Source organism: Geospiza fortis, unplaced genomic scaffold (genome assembly GCF_000277835.1).
Source record: "Geospiza fortis unplaced genomic scaffold, GeoFor_1.0 scaffold55, whole genome shotgun sequence".
Taxonomy (NCBI): domain Eukaryota; kingdom Metazoa; phylum Chordata; class Aves; order Passeriformes; family Thraupidae; genus Geospiza; species Geospiza fortis.
Genome location: NW_005054308.1, coordinates 90,968 through 97,880, shown reverse-complemented (window position 1 = coordinate 97,880; position 6,913 = coordinate 90,968). Strand labels below are relative to the sequence as shown.

General features: G+C 37.7%; 1 long non-coding RNA gene across 1 annotated transcript in view; it reads left to right on the top strand.

Annotated features, from left to right (window-relative positions):
* Positions 1 to 6,659, top strand: part of LOC115947664 — a 260,223-nt gene extending 253,564 nt beyond the window's left edge. Inside the window, exon 3 of the long non-coding RNA XR_004081529.1 lies at positions 6,577 to 6,659. This is a non-coding gene — a long non-coding RNA (uncharacterized LOC115947664). The remainder of the gene's footprint in view (positions 1 to 6,576) is intronic.
* Positions 6,660 to 6,913: the final 254 nt, after the last annotated feature.

Below are 6,913 nucleotides of genomic sequence, written 5' to 3'. Positions count from 1 at the left end.
AGAAAAGATCTTGAGAATTCTGTTAAATACTGCTCAGATTGCTCAGTGTTCTGAGCCTTGCAAACATATGTGTATGTACAGTTGGAGTCACTCTGACATTTCAAAGTAATATTTTTCTCCCTTCAACCTTTGAAGAGAAACACAAGTGTGAAAGAGAAGAGCAATGGGTCCATTGGAAGATAAGTTCTAGCAGGTGTAATTTAAAGTTGTGGGAAGACTGTGGATTATAAAAGCTGACTGTGGAATCTGCCTAAGTATCAAAAATATGTCTTTATGTTATGCAACCCCCTTGTTTTCTACTGCCTTTTACTGAGGAATAGGATAGTGATTCTTTCAAAATAGATTTAGTGCTGCAGTTGAGCACAGAGAAAGATTTCTCCCATGTGTCTGTTGTTTCTGCTCCATACTGAATTTCCTGTCAGATCTTTAACTGAGTCTGACAAAAAAAAAAGTCTGGGATTAAAAAAATTCTTCTGCTATTATATTTTTTTTAACCTTGGTTAAGTCATTTTCATTACATTGACATGGAGGAGATGAGAGAAACACTCAAGTTTCTAGATGACACCAAAATAAGGATGAGGATTGATGTGCCTTACCCTCAGCAGAGCTGCTGTGCAGATGGACCTGGAGAGCCTGGGAGGATGGAAAACTGAGCCCTAATGAAATTCAGCAAAATTCAGCAAGGGCTGTCTCCGAACAGCAAAGGTGTTGCTGAAGTTCATCAGAGGGCCACCAAGAGGGTCAGGGGTGGGAGCACGTGCCCTGCCAGGAGGGGCTGAGGGAACTCTGGAGATGATCACTGAGGGCCTCTTGGAGCCTTGGGGACATCAGGGATGTGTCACCTTCACAGAGGTGCAATGGGCGTGTGTTGAAACAGGAGAGGTTCAGACTGGAAATAAGGAAAATGCTTTGACATCCTGAGGCACTGGAAGTTTGCCCAAAGAGGTTGAGCAGTTGGTGTTCTTGGAGGTTTTTAGTACGAGCAACATGGGCTGGCCTCAGAGCTGTCCCTATTTTGAGCAAGAGGTTGGACTGCAGATCCCCTGAGGTCCCTTCCAGCCTGAAATATCTTGTGATCCTCTGATTGTGACCAAACCAAGTAACTGATCATATCTGTGAGGAAAACAAACCAAACCAAACCAAATTATCCAAGTATGATGTGTAAATGAGCCCACATGGGCAAAAGCTCATGAGCCTCACTGCCCTGAAACCAGAGCAGCATACCTGAGTGCAAGTAAAGTTATGAAGGATTTCATCTTAAAGCTGATGGCTGGACTAGCAGAACAGCATTATGATGTGAAAATTCTATTTGTTTCTGAAGGGTCAACTTAAAAGACTCTCTAGTTTTGAACAATGGCAAAAAATTTAGATCCTGTAGATAGAATATCCTATTTTTACTATGGTCTCAAATTCAATTATTGAATTCTGGAATAATAAGAAAGGTTTGATGAAATAGATTGAAATCCATCCATTAGAAATGAATTCAGCTTACTAGGGAACTTTGAAATGTGTATACTTAGTGCAAGTACTGATCTACCACCCAGAGACACTGACAGGCAGGGTTACAAGAGCCTGCTCACCCCACCAAGGGCAGTTTGTTGGCCAAGCAGTTTGCTCTTACAGGGTGTCTATCCATGCTCTCTTGGGGTATTAACATGCACTTTAAAAAGAGATCTTGTTTGAAAACTTCAAAAAGACTCAGTCTTTAATAATCAAAGAGCTATTATTTTTAACAAGACAAAACTTAAATAGTTAAACATCTGTGGCAAAAGTGTTTTTAAAAATTTGCTTACGATGATTGACAGGAAAAAAGAAAAGTTTAGATGATGGTGGCACGTGGTGTCATATTAGTAGGGGTCATTTAACTAAACCTATAGGTTTGTCTTACACTATTTATCAAAATTTGCCAACTGATTTGTATTCCTTATGTTCTATGCTCTCATAATGCAACAAATAATTTCCAGTCTATTTTTAGTAATTACTTGCATACAGACTTGGAGGCAAGACATTCCACTAACATAAACAATATCAGTACTTACTAGAGCAGGCAAAAGTGTTTTTTGATTATTCCTTTTCCTCCTCTTTGCACCACATGCCAAAACCATGCCTAGTTACAGTTAGAGCAATTGTTCACTTGTGTTTTGAGAACTTCTACAGACTAAAAGGTAAAATACCTCCTTTGTTCTTCTTTGAGTTCTTCTTTGAGAACTTCTGCAGAGTAAAAGGTAAAATACTTGTAAAACTATTGGGTCTGGTAATTCACACCCCTTGTTGCTTTATTAACTAAAGCAAGACAGTGAAAAGGCAGGGAGAGACTCTCTATTTAAAAAGTTGATTGGTTGCTTTATCTTGTGCCAGTATGAATATGACTTCACCATATTTAACAACGTTAACAAATCTTTTCTGAGAAGCAAATGCCAACCTTGAATTTATAGTTTCACCCTTTAACCTCCAATCATATCAAGGATAACAGCATATTTTACAATTTCTTCTCTGGTCCCAGATAAGTAATAATTGCCAAGAAGAATCGTTAAACAAGTTAAAGCATTTAACTTCATTATAGTAATTCTTGTTAGTCAGGCACGTCGTGCCATTATCAGGCCTTTTACATCAGTAGAAACAATTGATAAATCTGTAATAATTCTGTGTCTCAAAGATTGGATAATGATCCCTTGTAATTCTCTGACATGGCACACACAAAGTACTGCTTTTCAGTGTGTAATTTCTCATTTCAGAGAATGTTAACCAGACCAAAAAAAACAAAAAAAATAACCTCTTTCATGCAATCTGTTCAGTGGAATGTAAATGAATGTGGGGAACAGTTTCTTAATAAATGAGCCACCATTGTGATTATTTTCAGTAACATTTGCTGTACTTAATGGTACCATCCATCTAAGGATTTCTACATTTATCCTGTTTATAGGATGGTTAAAACCTTTATGAAGGAATCATTAATTTCCTTCCAAATGTCACTGACTTTGAATGCTTTGATCATTCCAAGATTAGCCCAACCCCTGTCATCAGTAGTCTCTGATGAGTTCAGACTGATTTGCTTTGTACATCAAAGGCACAAAAGGACCACTCCAAGTCTGAGTCTTTTTGGTTGCACTTTTGAAGTCTCCTGAATACACATGAGCCATTTAGTTCCAGGAGAATGAGAAACTGAGGACTACTGTGCAGATGGTGGACAATGTGCATCTGGACTTAGATTGCCTTTCATCAGAGACACAGACTGCCCCGGGACATCCCCATGGGTGAAAGTAATGGTGCATAACCATAATGACACTCATTAACATTTAAAAAGGGAAACAGGTTCCTCAGACATCCCAGTATAGGAGAGTCCCAATTTTACCCTGTGTGTGACAAAAGGTGACAAAATATATGTAACTGCAAAGCTGGTATGTTTCACTTGTTGAAGTCTGTGAAGGAATTGCAGGTGCTACACAGAGCTGAGAAGAGTCAACCTCTTAATTGTAGGGATTTTTATCCAAGTTTTTCATCTTCTTTCATCTTTCAAATTTAACTGCATTTGTATTTTCAAAGTATGTCTAGAGCAAAAAATAACAACTAAACTCTCAAGTATTTAATTATATTTAAAACAGTAGTTATCTTTATGTGAAATGTGGATTGCAAAGCTCTTGGAAATAGCAGCTTTAGCTTTCAAGCCAGCTTACAAATAAGGTACAGTTTTGCTCTAGAATTTGTCATACAGTATTTATTAAAATAAGATGAAAGCTTCCTTTTTCAGAGTTACTATATATATTGTTCTGCAGTTTTAATCCCATATGTTTATGAAACAAGTGTCTTAGTCAAGATTTTCAAAAGTGATGCTTAAAATTAGCATCTTGAATGTCTATTATAGGTCCTAATAGGCACTTTGATCTTCTAGAATTGCTGAGCAGTTTCCTTTAAAGAGGCTTCATTCAATAATGAGGTAATTAAATAAGAGCTTAAAAGGTTTTAAGACACATAAAAAGGTAATGACATATTTTATGTGGTTGATACATCATAAGGCAGCAATAGTAAGACCATGTTGGGCCTCACAGAACAGAATGATCATAATAATGACCTGTGACAGAAAAATGTCAAGTGCAGGGCAGAAGAAACAGAACTTTGCAACAGTAGAATCCGTAGAAGTCTGGAAGGTTCTGGTGTCAGTGGGCAGGGGTTTTGTGAAGCAGTGCAGCTGAGAAATGGCTCTAATACTTGTTTGGATATGTGGAGATGTCAAGTGACAAATAGCTGAAGTCCTCTCACACTACAGATTGCATTTGGGATGCTTTACAAATAGCTGTTTAAAAATTAGCATCAGTTTGACTCCAGCACTGTGCATGGGCTATTTAACAGTCTTTAGAGAACTGGGGAAGAAAACCCACAATGTGGAGGATTACTGAAAATGGCTGAAAGATTGTTAATTAGAGTCAATGGGATGAAAGTGAGAAAACAGTGCACACAGTGAATGTAAAGTTCAGATGAGTGTTACAGCAGGGAATTGTGCCACACTGAGACCCTCATGTGACAGCCAGCCTAAATTCTTAGTACAAACACAGACATAGTCCTGGGTGTCTGTTACCATGAAAATTCTAAACTTTGTGCAAAATTAGCCAGCCTTTGAAGAGAAAAACGGCAGGAAGGGCAGAAGGAGGGAGTGTGTGGACTGGTGCTGTAGAAGGTGGGGAAGGTGAAGCTGGCAGGAGTCTCTCTGCCATCATTCACTCTTGTCCCAAGTGTCCAGCTGAGAATCTTCTTCCACTGATATAAACGTGGATTAAGTCACCTATTTGGCCATTGCCAGCTCTCAATTTTATATTGTTTTCACATGCAATTCTCCAAATGAAAATAGAAGCTGTGAAGAGAGCAATTAATGTTTTGGGATTTTTTTGTTTTCCACATTAACTAAAGTCTTTTCAGCCAGAGCACAGATGGCCCTGTAGCAGTGCTCTACAGACTGCACTCCCATGGGCCAAACTGTGCTGCTTGAAAAGCCTCTTTTCAAAAGGCAGCACTGGCACTAAGTTGTAGGAGCTCTTTGGAGTGCCAATACATATCTTGGATGCTTCATAATAGTGAAATTTTAAGACAATTCCTTTTTATTAAAATCAAGAATTAAAATAAACTTTTTGCTGCATGAACTGTTCAGTAAAATATTACTGTAAATACTACAGATGGTTTGGTAATTTTAAGAGCAGTATCTCCCTCTCCTCAATGAGGATCCCATCCTAGAGTTATGGTGAGTTAATTTTATAGCAACAGGCATAAATATCATATGCATCTACAATACTCTAGCTAAAAAGTTAATAGATTCAAAGTAAAATTATTACCATTTCTCACCTCCAGGTTTATTCTTATGTGTCATAGACACTCTAGAAAATATCTTTAGAATAGAGCTTTGGGAACTTATTTTTCATTTCTTCAAATTTTCAGTTTTAAATTTCTAAAGACAAGTGTAGGAAGATTATGGGAGAAAAAAAAACAAACCAAAACTAAAACATTCTGTGCCTCCAAGTGCTGTTTTTGGTTTGGCATCTTTTGTTGTGCCTTGTTGTCACAGCTGAGGTCATGCTACAGTGCTGAGAGGATTCTGTCGAGTCAGAGGAAAGTGGCTGCCTTTCACAGATATCTTAATTTGCATCTTTGCCCTGTTATATAGGTGATTTCCATCATTATTTTTCTGGCTCTCTGTGCACGTGTGTGTGTGTGTGTGTGTGTGTGTGATCTCTACAGGATGAAAAATGTTGTAAAGCTGTGGGAATTTTCTGGCACAGATGCATTTAGAGAGTGAGAGCTGCTCTGCATTGTTCAAAGCGAGACATTTTTTGATTGTTTCCATGATGACTGGATGCATCGTTAACCCCTTTATTGTTGGCGTCCTACAGAGACCTGATATGTAGTCTTAATTATTTTAAAAGACATTTCTTTGTTACTTAGCTGGTGATTAAAAGTAAATTAAAAGATGGCAATGGCAGACTATTGTTGTTCATTAGCAGATCTAAAACCCTAATCATCTAGTAAGGGACTAATTTTCACATAATTTTAAAAACAATAAGTACGCTGGTGTAGGAATTATTTGTGCTGCTTCTACCATTTAATTAACCAAATCACCAGAGAGGGAGAGTGTGAGTGATCATTTTCTATTAATCGAACTGAGAAATCTAAAGCAGAAATCCCAGCCAAAGCTCTTAATAATACTCCTTATAACAAGAAGATGAGTTTGAACTTCAAGTGCTGAAGGACATTGAAGATTCTCACAGGGGAGTATGGGAAGGGCAAAGGCAAGACCGAGGTGACCAAAACACTCATTCATGATTTTGCAGAGATAAAAGATGAATTATGCTGCAGGAGGGAGTGATGGAGTATATACAAAAACCCAGCCATAATTTGCAGAGTCCTTGAAAAGGAACATTTCTAAAGAAATATTAATTAAAATTCATTGAAAACAGAGCTTTAATACTTAACTTTCATGAAAATTTCTTGAGTTCAGGAAGAGCAAAACCTCAAAGTTGTTGATTTAAATAATGCCTCAGTTCTCAGTATTAGTCGTTAGTGTTAATGATCCTCTTTTTTCTTCATTTTCAGGTTTTTATCTGGCAAATGGTTGTTCCTTTGGTGAAATAAAACAGTGATTGTTGAGGTTGAAGTCCTGCACCTCCCTCACACATTTCCAGAGTACCTGGCAGGTAGGACTGATCATCACAGAAGGTATCAGAGAACTCTCACTCCTAGGGAGGAAACACCTTCTCTTGAAGGAGCTGATATTGCTGCAGAGGGGATGGAATAGAGGCATAACAAAACAAGGCTTTCATATACTTTTAAAGCTGTGATTAAAATATTTCCACTTTGATACATTGTGTGAACATTTAAGAAAAGCAAATGCTCACACTGAATTTTTTAATGAGAAAAGAATTCTTTAGGT